This window comes from Triturus cristatus, chromosome 6 (genome assembly GCF_964204655.1).
Source record: "Triturus cristatus chromosome 6, aTriCri1.1, whole genome shotgun sequence".
Classification (NCBI taxonomy): Eukaryota; Metazoa; Chordata; class Amphibia; order Caudata; family Salamandridae; genus Triturus; species Triturus cristatus.
In genome coordinates this window covers 656,878,111-656,891,483 of record NC_140589.1, presented here as the reverse complement: position 1 = coordinate 656,891,483, position 13,373 = coordinate 656,878,111, and positions in this window count along the sequence as shown.

Here is a 13,373-nt window from a genome sequence, read left to right as displayed (position 1 = left end):
GAGACAAATAAAATAAAGCCCTTTTGGGCTTAAAACCATTGGGAGTCTGACACTGCCTCTTCCTTCTGCCCTCAATGGTCTGTTATATTGGCACAGACTCTTTTGCCTGTCCTGCACGGTTGGTTTGTTGTCCCTGTCATCAAAGGGATTTTCCCATTCTGTGTCTATGGGAAAATGTGTTGATGCATATGGCCCTAGATTGCTAACATTTTATATTTATTACATAAGTGTCGCATGCCTGAGGCCATCTTGGTATAATCAAAACTGTATCACCTAAAGCATTTCCTTTGGAAAATATACAAATTAGAAGGCCTTATTCCTATAGAAATTATAGTTAGAGCTCTTAAAAACTAAACAGAGGACATATTTTCTGAGTTCTCAAATAGTGACAAAGCACTTTTAAATTATTTGCTCTCTCTATGTTTTTCAATCTAGTTGATCACTTCATTACCTGCTACACGTACCAGAGATAATATGGTGTTACAGCTAAAGCTGCAGAGTTTGAAACTGGGGAACTCAGTTTGAGTTTTGTCATCAGCTCGCAGCCCTGTGATTCTAGGCAAATCACTTAATCTTCCCATGCCTAAAACCAAAACGAATGTCTGCTTGCGTACTGCAACTGATGCTCATGTAAAGCACTCCAATACCTTCGGGTCAAGTCTGTACTATATGAAACTGAAAAAAAAAATTGGTTTGCACACCTGTCATTGGGCTATACTAGGACTACATTTTGGTGATATTTGTGCTACATTTGGGCTCTTTTTTTCACTGGTGGCCATCTTGGGAGATTTCTTTCATATGAAGCTCCCTAAGTTCCTCATTCACTGCAGAATCCTCAGTAGAAAATGCTTTTAGTTTCCCACTTCCATATTATCAAGATGGCATTCAGATGTGCCACATGTTTGACTTACATTCAGAACGTTAGCACTCTATTTGCTCATTAGAGCACTGTAGAAAAGCGTCTGTTTACCAGGGAGTTAACTGACAGTAATCTGCTGGTGTTGAAAATGGATGTTTAAGTCTGCATGTCAGAATGTTTTAATGAAATAGGAGAGGAAGATATTTGAGAACTCACTTAAAATGTGTCCTAATTTTTCTGAGTTCTCAAATAGCGACAAAGCACTTTTAAATTATTTGCTATCTTCATGTTTTTTTATCCAGCTGATCACTTCATTGTATGCTACCTGTACGGGAGAGGATATGGTGTTACACCTAAAGCTGCAGAGTTTGAAACTGGGGATCGAGGTTTGAGTTTTGTCATCAGCTCGCCATCCCGTGATTCTGTGCAAATCACTAAATCTTCCCTTGCCTAAAACCAAAATGAATGTTCCATCAGAAGGGTAAAATCACCATAGAACACACCACAATTCCTAAACTTAGTATGGTACCATCAACAACTGATTCATATTATAACTAAAATCTGTTAGCACCCTTTATATGTTCTTCTTTTTATGACCCTCGAAACCTGCAATTCACTAAAATGCATTTCAATGGGGTGCTATCATATATATTGCTCCCAAGATGACTGCGAGCACTTCCTGGTGGAAGTGATGACAGCCAATCTTGTCTCACCATGAGATCTGTGCTTAGGCTCTGCCCATATATACACATTTATTTTTCCTTTAACATCTCCAAAACTACTGAACAGGTTTTACACCAAACCACAAAAGCATTCTTTCTGGTTCAAGATCTACCTTTCTGCCCACTTTGGTGTAATTTCATCAAGCATGTTGTGCTGTAGTCATGTCTAGTCATGTCTAGGGGTAGGGGGGTTCACGGAGTTGAACTACTGGGAATTCTGCGGAGGTGCAGAAAAACTCAGTTGAATTCCACTGAGTTCCACAAGCTTGCGGATTGCACCCTAACACTAAGTATGTCAACACATCAAATAAAAACTAATTACATCTTGTCAATCCCACCTATTACTGTGCCTGTGTTCCTGGCACAGTCACAAAACATGGCGTGCAGTCCTCAGTTGCACACATCCCTGCCCTAATATACCAACACATGAAAATTCTGCCCCAGCCCAACGACACCCTTTCGTACCATCCATGAATGAAGTTGAACAATGCTTACTGGCACCGATGAGGCAATCTAACTGGTTGTGGATTCCCGTGCAGTGACCAGTGAGGCTACCATGTTCCTCATGCATGACCTGCTGCCACAGGTCAGTTTGGTAGGGGCTCCTAGGTCCTCGGTGTCATGTTCATGCAACATCCTGCAAGAGCGGAATTCAGCTAGGGGAGCTAAGGTCACAGTGAGGTCTCAGAGGAAGCAAGCAGCAGCGGATCTAAGCGCTTCATGGGACAGCAGCAGCTGCAGACTTGAGCAACACTTCCGCCTCCCAGATAGGAAGTGCCAACCCGCAGCCCGGAACACACACTCTCTCCGCCAGCAGCTGCAGAGAAGGAGGCAGATTGCAGACAGGCAAAGTCAAGCACGGGTGAGTGGAGACTGGCAGGTAACTCTCAGCCAGAGGGCCGTTAAACTCTGCTCTACCGGCGGGTGGCAGAGCTTTTAAGAACTCCACCCTCCAAGCAGAATGCAGAGTTGGCAAAACTCCACCGACTTTGTCGGCGGCGCAGAGTTCATCACCTACCCCTAGTCAAGTCTAAAATCTCCATAGGAATTAAAATGGGAAATACTTTTTTTTTGCCACCCCTCTTTTTTTCGGGCCCCACCTGACAGATCACCCTGAAATTTTCCATGCCATACTAAAATCACCATAAAAATCAATGCAAAAACATCCTATTCTAACTGATTAACCAGTTCAATCAAATTTGAAAACTATTCACTGACTGCTTTTCAAACGTCATGAAAAATTCACTCAGATAACTATTTTTATCATGAGTTTTTCTTCAAGTATTGAAGCATTGCATGTCTGTCCTCACTGTTGATGAATTGGCTGTACAAATATCTAACAAGTGACCACCCCTGTAATTAGCATTTTGATTAAGATTCGAGTGGAGTCGAAACGCTTCATGCTGCATACTCTGTCACAATTAAAGAAAGGTCAGAAAGGATAGGCTGAAGGGCTTGCTTGCACAGTACCGCAAAGTGCAGTATGCATTTTTTCTTTGAAATATATATATATATATGTGCAATATGAAAATGGCGAAGTGGGTTCAGAGTTTGCACACACCGTCTCTGTTTAAGCCTCTGAAGAGAAGCATATGGAGCTTCGAAACGTGTCAGGCAATTCTATTATGGAGGGGCTTCTACAAGTGTATCCTCGTCCCTGCCTATCATGAATAAAGCTGCTGATCAAGTGCTACTCACCAGGTGGACAACCTTTGGAGCAGAATATATATATATATATATATATATATATAACCTACTGGCGGTCGCCAGTAGGTAGTTATAGTTAGGACCTATTATCCATAGGAAATTCGTAACATTCTTTTCCCAATAACTTTGGCGCCGGATGACGAATCTTCACGAAATTTCAAAACAGGTGGGGGGCTCTGGTCATCTCCTATCCTAAAAGTTTGGGGGTGATTCGTCAAGCGGGGGCCAAGAAAAAAGAGGGGTCCCAAAACGTGTTTTCTCCATGTTAGTTCCCATAGGAAATTTTGGAACAGGCTACAGCCCGAACTGCTGAACGAAATTACACCAAATTTTGCAAAAATGTACTGCTTGGTTCAGAACGAGACCTTTTCTTTAAATGGTGCAAATCCGTTAAGTAGTTTTTGAGAAATTAAGAAATAAAGATAGTGATATCTATGGCTGCGGTGGATCCACGCACCCTCCCGATCACGAGCATTATTCTAATTGGCTGTCAACACTCCAAACCAGGAAGTGTTAGCAGCCATCTTGTAGAACCAAGGCACAAGAAAAGGGAAAAACAAAGGAGCAAAACAAGAAAAGGGGGCAGGGTAGAAACACCCTGACCCCCTAGGTCTGCTCAGGGGGTCCCACAAGGACCCCCAGGGCCCAAAAAAGCATTTTCTTTTTCAAACGGGCCCTCGCGCTTCGTTTATTTAAAGCCCCCGGGTGGGCTAGGTCCAGGGGGCATGCGAAAAAATGTGTGGGGCTTGTTATGAAATCTGTGGGGGGGCATTAATTATTTATTATTTAGCAGGGGCCCCCCGCTATCCCCGGGGACCGCCACCTCTCCGGGGCACTAATTTTTAAAATGCGGGGGTCCGTAACGGACCCCCGAGCCCCAGGGACCCCCACCCCCAGGGCTTTCACAATGTTGGGAGGCCCCCCTCCAGGAGCCAATGATGGCCCTGGGGACTGCCGCCACCCAGGGCCAGCTCCTGCAGTGTCCCGGGGTACCCACCGCTGGGACACTGCAGTTTGCTATGACAGGGCGGGAGACTCATGGCTCCCGCCCTGTCATAGCAAACTCTGGTTTGGTTTTTGGAAGAGAGAGCAGGGAACCTGCTCTCTCTTTCAAAAACCAAACCAGATTGCTTTTCCACATGGGGAGCTGCATCTTAGCAGCTCCCCGTGTGGAAAAGCAATGCCGGCTCCCGCAGGAGGCTGTGAGCCAGCAGGACCGTGGGGGAATTGGGGACCCCCCACGGTCCCCAACGATGTGGCCAGGCCCCGGGGGATGGGGTCCCCGGGGCCAGAAGTGGCCAGGGAGGGGGGCCATGGTCCAGGCCATGCCCCTTTTTATACCTCTCTGCAATGTAGCTCTGTGACACTTACTGGAGGTACCTGGTGGGCTAGCTGGACCCCAGGGGCCCACAGGATTCAAGGGGACTTAATCCCTCAACTTAAAATGCACCACGGGGCGCGTTTGCACAGTGGTGAAGGAAGGGGGCGGGGCCTGAAGTGACGTGTGTGCAAACAAGCCCTGTGGCGCGTTTTAAGTTGGGGAATTAATTCCCTTTCAATCCTGAGGGTCCCTGGGGACAACTAGCCCACCATGTACCTCCAGGAAGCGCCAGAGACCTGCGTTGCAGAGAGGTGGTCCAGGCCATGCCCCTTTTTTACACCTCTCTGCAATGCAGCTCTGTGGTGCTTACTGTAGATACCTGGTGGGCTAGTTGGACCCCACGGACCCTCAGGATTCAAGGGGACTTAATTCCCCAACTTAAAACGTGCCACAGGCGTGTTTGCACAGTGGTGAAGGGAGGGGGCAGTGCCTGAGGGGATGCGTGCAAACACGCCCTGTGGCGCGATTTCATTTGGGGAATTAATTCCCCTTCAATCCTGAGGGCCCCTGGGGACCAACTAGCCCACAAGGTGCTTCCAGTAAGTGCCACTGCGTTGCAGAGAGGTGGTCCAGGCCATGCCCCTTTTTACACCTCTCTGCAACGCAGCTCTGTGGTGCTTACTGGCGGTATCTGGTTGGCTAGTTGGATCCCGGGGACCGTCAGGATTGAAGGGGAGATAATCTCCCAACTTAAAACGGCCACAGGGCGTGTTTGCACACGTCACCCCAGGCCCCCTCCCTTCACCACTGTGAAAACGCGCCCCGTAGCGCGTTTTAAGAGGGAGTTTTAAGCCCCCTGCCCTATTATGTACTAGGGACTTACAGAGGAGGTCATGCTAATCACAGGGGTATCCCAACGCATAGTGTTCCCCAGTGTATGTAGGTGTTTTCACTGTATTCTAAGTGTCTTTTAGCATAGCACTGGCTCTAGGCCTGGTTAGTCAGAGTCAGTTACCACCAGTTCCCATCTGAAAAAGTTGTGGGCACAGGATGATTTTGGAAGAAGGCCTCTTTCTGCTCCTCTGTTGGTTCTTTCTGCACATGTCTTGCTTCTTCCTGCACTTTTCTTTGTCTTTGCGCACATCTGTTGCTTCTTTCTGCATTTCTTTTGCTTCTTTCTGTGCATTTTTTCTTCTTTCTTTACATGTCCTACCTCTGTAGGCATAGTTAGAAACTAGCATTTGAAAAACCTTTGAAATTCACTGAAAAAACCATAGGCTTCAGGCATGTTATAGTTAGAAATTAGCATTTAAAAAACCTTTGAAATTCACTGAAAAAACCATAGGTTTCAGGCACGTTATAGTTAGAAATTAGCATTTAAAAAACCTTAGAAATTCACTGAAAAAAACATAGGTTTTAGGGAAAGTTATAGTTAGTTGGACATTGCCCTAGTACAAAACCCGTGAAATTCCCCCAGTTATAGTTAGTTCAGCTAGCTATAACTCACGCCCCCGCAATGCACTGCTGATGACGTCACATATTACATCACTCATGACATGGTCAGTGACATCACTGATGACATCACTGATGACATCTCAAATAACATCACTGATGACATCATCCAGTGACTGTGTGTTTCTGTAAAGTTTAAATATGTTTAATATATATAGGGAAAGGCATATTGAAGAATGAGTGGATGTGTAAGTGTCTGAATGGATGTTTTACTAGGTGCGTGACTGACTCTATAAGTGAGTGGTTAAACATATCTTACTGAATTCATGGGTTAGTGACTAAACTGTGTGAATCTCTGTATCTCTCTGTCTGTTGGTGTGTAAGCGACTGCATGGGTTTGTGAATAACTGCATAAGTGTCTATATGAGTTATTGATTGGTTGTCTGAGTATATGTTTGTGTGGGTGGGGTGTGTGTGACTCTGTGCATAGATGTGTGAGTGGATGATTCACTGGGTGCATAGTTTGAAGTGTGCATCTGTGATGGACTGTATGGGTGGGTGAGTGTGTGTATGGGTGTGTTAGTGAGTGACTGTACATGTCAATGGTACATGTGTAAGTAACTATATATAAGGCAGTATATATGTGTTAGAGTATATAAATGGCTATAAGTGAGAGTGTGTGATTGTGAGAGTGGCTGCATGGATGAGTGTTTGCTTGTATCAGTGATCAATCAATCAATCAATCAGGGGAACTTGTAAAGCGCGCTACTTACTCGTGAGGGTCTCAAGGCGCTGGGGGTGGGGGGGTGCCGCTACTGCTCGAAGAGCCAGGTCTTGAGGAGTCTTCTGAAGGCGAGTAGGTCTTGGGTCTGTCGTAGGTGGGTTGGGAGGGTGTTCCAGGTTTTGGCGGCGAGGTAGGAGAAGGATCTGCCATCGGAGGTCGTTCGTTGGATGCGGGGGACGTCTGCGAGGGCGAGGCTGGCGGAGCAGAGCTGGCGGGTGGGGGTGTAGAAGCTGAGTCTGCTGTTCAGGTAGGCTGGTCCGGCGTTGTGGAGTGCTTTGTGTGCGTGGGTGAGGAGCTTGAAGGTGATCCTCTTGTCGATGGGGAGCCAGTGCAGGTCTCTCAGGAGGGGGATGATGTGGCTGCGGCGGGGGACGTTGACGATCAGTCGGGCAGAGGCGTTTTGGATGCGTTGTAGCCGCCGTTGGTGTTTGGCTGGGATTCCTGCATAGAGTGCATTGCCGTAGTCCAGTCTGCTGCTGACGAGGGCCTGTGTCACTGTTCTTCTTGTTTCGGTTGGGATCCATTTATAGATCCGGCGGAGCATGCGTAGGGTGTAGTAGCAGGAGGAGGAGACGGCGTTGACTTGCTTGGACATGGAGAGGGAGGAGTCGAGGATGAATCCTAGGTTGCGTGCATGGTCGGTTGGTGTTGGTGCTGTCCCCAGAGCAGTCGGCCACCAGGTGTCATCCCAGGCTGAGGGGGTGGGTCCGAGGATGAGGACCTCCATCTTGTCCGAGTTCAGTTTCAGGCGGCTGCTCCTCATCCAGTCGGCGATGGCCTTCATGCCCTCGTGAATGTTGGGTTTGGCGGTGTGAGGGTCCTTGGTGAGGGAGAGGATGAGCTGGGTGTCGTCGGCGTAGGAGATGATGTTGAGGTTGTGGTGGCGGGCCACTTGTGCGAGGGGGGCCATGTAGATGTTGAACAGTGTCGGGCTGAGGGATGAGCCCTGGGGGACTCCACAGATGATGTTGGTGGCTTCTGACCGGAAAGGTGGGAGGCGGACGCTCTGGGTTCTGCCAGAGAGGAAGGACGTGGTCCAGTCAAGGGCCTTCTCTTGGATTCCGGCTTCTTGGAGGCGTGTCTTTAGGGTGCTGTGGCAGACCGTATCGAATGCGGCTGACAGGGCCAGGAGGATTAAGGCTGATGTTTCGCCGTTGTCCGTTGGCGTCTGATGTCGTCAGTGGCGGCAATGAGGGCTGTCTCGGTGCTGTGGTTTAGTCTGAATCCGGATTGGGACGGGTCCAGGATGTTGTTGTCTTCGAGGTGGCGGGTCAGTTGAATGATGACCTTTGTCAGGAACGGGAGCAGGGAGATGGGTCGGAAGTTCTTGAGGTCCTTGGGGTCCGCCTTGGGCTTTTTGAGGAGGGCGTTGATTTCGGCGTGCTTCCAGCTTTCCGGAAATGTCGCTTTTTCGAAGGAGATGTTGATGACCTTCCGTAGTTGGGGTGCGATGGCCGCGTCTGCTTTGTTGAATACGTGATTGTATAAGAACGTAAGAATGTGCTAGTATTTGTATGAGCAAGTGAGCTGGTGTGTGTATATCTGTATAGGTGAGTAAATGGGAGTGTGAATTGCATAACTGAATAGGTGTGTGAGTACCTCTATGGATGAGTGGCGGTGTGTGAGTGTCTATATAGGTGTATGAGTGCATATGATAGTCCTGTACTGAGTGACCATAAGTATGAGTTATTGTACAGGTGAGTGAGTGGATGTGTGTGTAGACAGAAGAATCAGTGAGTGGTTATGTAGTTATTGGTGTTGGAGTGTCAATGGTTTTGAGAAAGGCAGTCTGTAATTTATAGTGGATGTATCAAAAGTTATATTAGGGTGTGAGAAGATGCATGAAATTTTCGCATAGATGATGTCATCAGTGATGTCATCAGTGATATCATTTGAAATGTCATCAGTGATGTCATCAGTGATGTCACTTACCATGTCATGAGTGATGTAATATGTGACGTCATCAGCAGTGCATTGCGGGGCCGCGAGTTATAGTTAGCTGAACTAACTATAACGGGGGAATTTCACAGGTTTTGTACGAGTGCAATGTCCAACTAACTATAACTTTCCCTAAAACCTATGGTTTTTTCAGTGAAAATATATATACACATCATAACAGTGATAGGGACCTTTTAACATTTTTCTGTTTGGATAGAATGGAGAGGAAAGAAAGGGGAGGAGACCGAATAAAAACTCTAAGAGTGTTGGAATCGAAATACATCATAGATCTCCAAACAAAGGCCCCTACGGGGCTAAATAACGACGAAGAGCCTTGGGTTCATTTATAGTAAAGTTCTTTTTCAGGGAATGATTAGTGAACATATAAGATGTACTATATAGGAGAACTTAAGAACATTGGGCCCGATTCACAGAATTAACTTAAGACAAAATCCTAAACGTACTACTTTTGGAATTCACAGAATGCACTTACTACTTTTGGTATTCACAGAATGCACTTACTACTTTTGGTATTCACAGAATGGATTTACGACTACTAACTTTACGTCCGCACTCGGGCCGGAAATTCTGGCCCGGAGGCGGAGAATCCATCCCGGAGGCGGGGCTTCCAGCCCGGAGGCGGAGCTTCTGGCCCGGAGGTGGGGATTCCGGCCCGGAGGTAGGGATTCCGGCCAGTGGCGGAGATTTAGCAATGGCCAAAATCTCCACCTCTGGGCCGGAAGCTCCGCCTCTGTCCCGGAAGCCCCGCCTCCGGGCCGGAATTTCCGGCCCGAGTGCGGACGTAAAGTTAGTAGTCGTAAATCCATTCTGTGAATACCAAAAGTAGTAAGTGCATTCTGTGAATACCAAAAGCAGTAAGTGCATTCTGTGAATACCAAAATGGTAGTAATTTTAGGATTTTGTCTTAAGTTAGTTCTGTGAATCGGGCCCTTGGGTTCACTTTCTTCCCCTCATGTCCGCAGAGCCGCATTATGGTTCCCGATGATTTTTTAGAAATGAAATTTTTATTTGATCTGATCAACACATAAAAAAGCCCACACAGGGCGGGATACACAAATACGGATATTGTAATTAATATATATGAAATATACATGTTTAAGAACTTATAGTTGAATGTTGGACTCAATGATGAAATCAGCTATATGCGCCGTATTGAATGTAAATGGGGTCATTTATAGGAGAAGGATGTCCACTTCATAAAATAGTTCACAATAGGTCATATTATATTAATGTATTATGTACAATTTCTTTACCCTTTGAAATTTGCTCACACACAATAATAGCACTTGCACTTTATTTTTTAAATCAATCGTTTTTTAATGAGATATGTCCTAAAGAAAACATGTTATAAGATGGCCGCCATTGAGATGAACAAAAAACAGAAGTCCACTTTTCATGTCAACTAGGACTCTGTAAGGCTTTACGGCTTAAAATTGTTGAATTGTAAACACACAGCTAACACTGACGAAGCCAGACGGCGAAAAGCATTTGTTAGAGGGGTAGGGGGTCTGTAATAAAACCACTGTGGAATTGGAGATCTGCGTGCTTTCCTTTCTCAAGACCAAAATGGTGTTGAAGTTTTTCGTATATATATGAATTGTAAACACACAGCTAACACTGACGAAGCCAGACGGCGAAAAGCATTTGTTAGAGGGGTAGGGGGTCTGTAATAAAACCACTGTGGAATTGGAGATCTGCGTGCTTTTCTTTCTCAAGACCAAAATGGTGTTGAAGTTTTTCGTATATATATATATATATATATATTACCTACTGGCGGTCGCCAGTAGGTAGTTATAGTTAGGACCATGTTTCCATAGGAAATCTCAAAATTCTATTTTGAATAACTTTGGCGCCGGTTGACGAATCTTCGCGAAATTTTCAAAACTAATGGGGCGCTCCGCTCCGCTCCTACCCTGAAAGTTTCGGGGTGATTCGTCAAGCGGGGGCCGAGAAAAAAGGGGGGTCCCAAAACACGTTTTCCCCATGCATTTTTCCATAGGGAGTTTAGTCGCAGCTACAGCCCGAACGGCTGAACAGAATTATGTGAAATTTGGCAGAGAGGTAGCCATAAGGTCCATGAAGTGCCTTTTGCAGGTTTGGTGTAAATCTGTTCAGTATTTCCTGAGAAATTAGCATTTAAATCAATATATATATCTGTACGCGCGCACCGTGCGCGCACTGAGCAAGTCCTGTGCGCGCACCTTGCCGATCGCGAGCGCACTTCTGATTGGTTGTTAGATGTCAGTAAACATTCGAATCGGTGGAAATCAGGAAGCGGCGGCCGCCATTTTGTCTCTCGCATAAAGAGGGGGTGATAAACAAAGGGGGAGAACTTGAAAAGGGGGCAGAGTGGGGAGATATTGACCCACTAGGCATTGTAAGGGGGTCACAGTAGGACCTTGTAGGGAAAAAAAAAAGATTTATATTTTTTTTAAAAATATCGCCGAGTGCGCGCACCCAGCACGCACCCGAAAAAAAACTTTTTTAAAAAATTAATAAAAATTGCATTTAAGTGTTTAGATATAAGGTGGCTCTAAAAAGAGCCCTTGTGTTTATTGTGTGTTTTTTGGTACCTACAAGTAAGTACCGATGCAGAGTCTAAAGTTCAAGAGGAAGACTCTGTTGCCTTCATCAGTGAAGTGTACACCATCTCCTCTATAAATGTCTTGCATGTTGTAACGCAAGTTGTTGTGGTATATAGAACCCATACCATAGTCTCTGAGGAAAGCAGAAATAGATTTGTTGACGTGCTTCCTTGCTTTGTCAATCTGCGGACAAAATTGGTTGGACCAGTTCCACTTTTGCCTTTGGCATATGTTAGAATATACGAAGGCAGTTTGTGGAAAAAGTGACATCAATTGCACAAAGGTGTCCTTAATAAGCATTTCCAGACCTACCCCAGTTAAAGTGCCTAGGTCATTTCCACCACAGTGTACAATAATAAGGTTAGGCTGTGGGAGATGTAGAAAGGTTTTCACCAAAGGCATTAATTGGTGCCACTTTAACCCTCTCTGACCAATCCATTTAATGTCTACATTTGGCAAAGCAAGGTCTCTCACCATACCTCTTTTTTCTGCAAATTTTTCCCTCCAGAAGACATAGCTGTGACCTACAATCCACACTGTGAACATCTTCAAAGGAGATCTGGATGCACTCAGGAGGTGTCTTTCAGTAGAAAGGCAAAAAGAAATGAAAGACAGTTGAAAAATGGGGGCACACATACTTTTTTTTATAAAAAGAACTCATTGGCTGTTTCAAACCATTCTACACTAAAAACTAGGCTGTATGTTTAAATTTTAAAAAGCATGTATTGTATTGGTTCAGAAAAATGTGTGAACAAAGAACATTAGTTTGGATTTGCTGTTAGGTTTGAAAAGTCAAGCACTCTTGCTCTTTGGAAATGAAACATTGTCTGCTGAACTTCTGACCTCTCTGCTCACACCTGTGTTCCATGACCTGTTGCTATGGTAGCAGGCAGAAGTCAAGTTGGGGGAAGGGTACATTTGGAAAGGGGTTGAAGTTTTCAACCAATAGAAATGTGTGATTTCATTTGAAAAAATGTGGGAAGCACTGAGATTTGAAATTAACATGTATATGTGTGAAAAACGAGAGGGAAACTGTGCCATTAACTGGTTCTGCTGAGAGGAGAGAGGTGTTCAGCTCAGAGATTCTGGTCTGATAAACTGCTGTGTGACTGCCACATTTCTTTCACAACTAACTCATTTTAAAGGTGAGTTATGAGTTTGAGAGGGGGTGTTTGTGGTTAATTTAGATATAAAAAAAAGAATTGTGATTATTTGTTTAAAGTTGTGATTTACATTTTCTGTTTTGGGAGATATTTAACTGTTTTGAATATGTAAAATATTATGGAGTATGTTTTCACCATAAGTTAATGTGTACTGGTAACAATGAGGAATACTGTTTTGTGCCTACCATCAAACCATGAGTCTGTGTGCAGAGAAGAATTGTTGACAGAGATTTAATTTGTGTTGCTGTTGAAAAGTAAGACTTGCAGTTGAAAGAAAAGGACAGCTTCTTTTTAATTGTGATGGTTAGCATTTAGCAGAAATCATTTTGAAAGAAAAGAGAGGAAAATGGCAGCACATTTGAAAAAAGCATTAGTTTTGTCAGAATTGATAACCCAGGAAAGGGGCAGCCTGTGTTTTGTGCCTACCAACACAGCATGAGTCAGTGTGTATATAGGAATTGTTGTCTGAGATTTAATTTGTGAAGTTGTTGTTCAGTAAGAAATGCAGTCCCAGGAAAGGGGCAGCCTGTGTTATGTGCTTAAAATGATGGCATGATATATATATATGTATATATAATTCACTGAAAAAAACATAGGTTTCACACACGTTATAGTTAGGAATTAGCATTTAAAAAACCTTGCAAATTCACTGAAAAAACCATAGGTTTCACACATGTTATAGTTAGCTGGACATTTCACTCATAAAAAACCAATGAAATTCCCCCGTTATAGTTAGTGCAGGCAACTATAACTCACGCGACCGCAATCCTCTGCTGATGATGTCAAATATTACATCACTGATGACATATGTGTCTTTATGA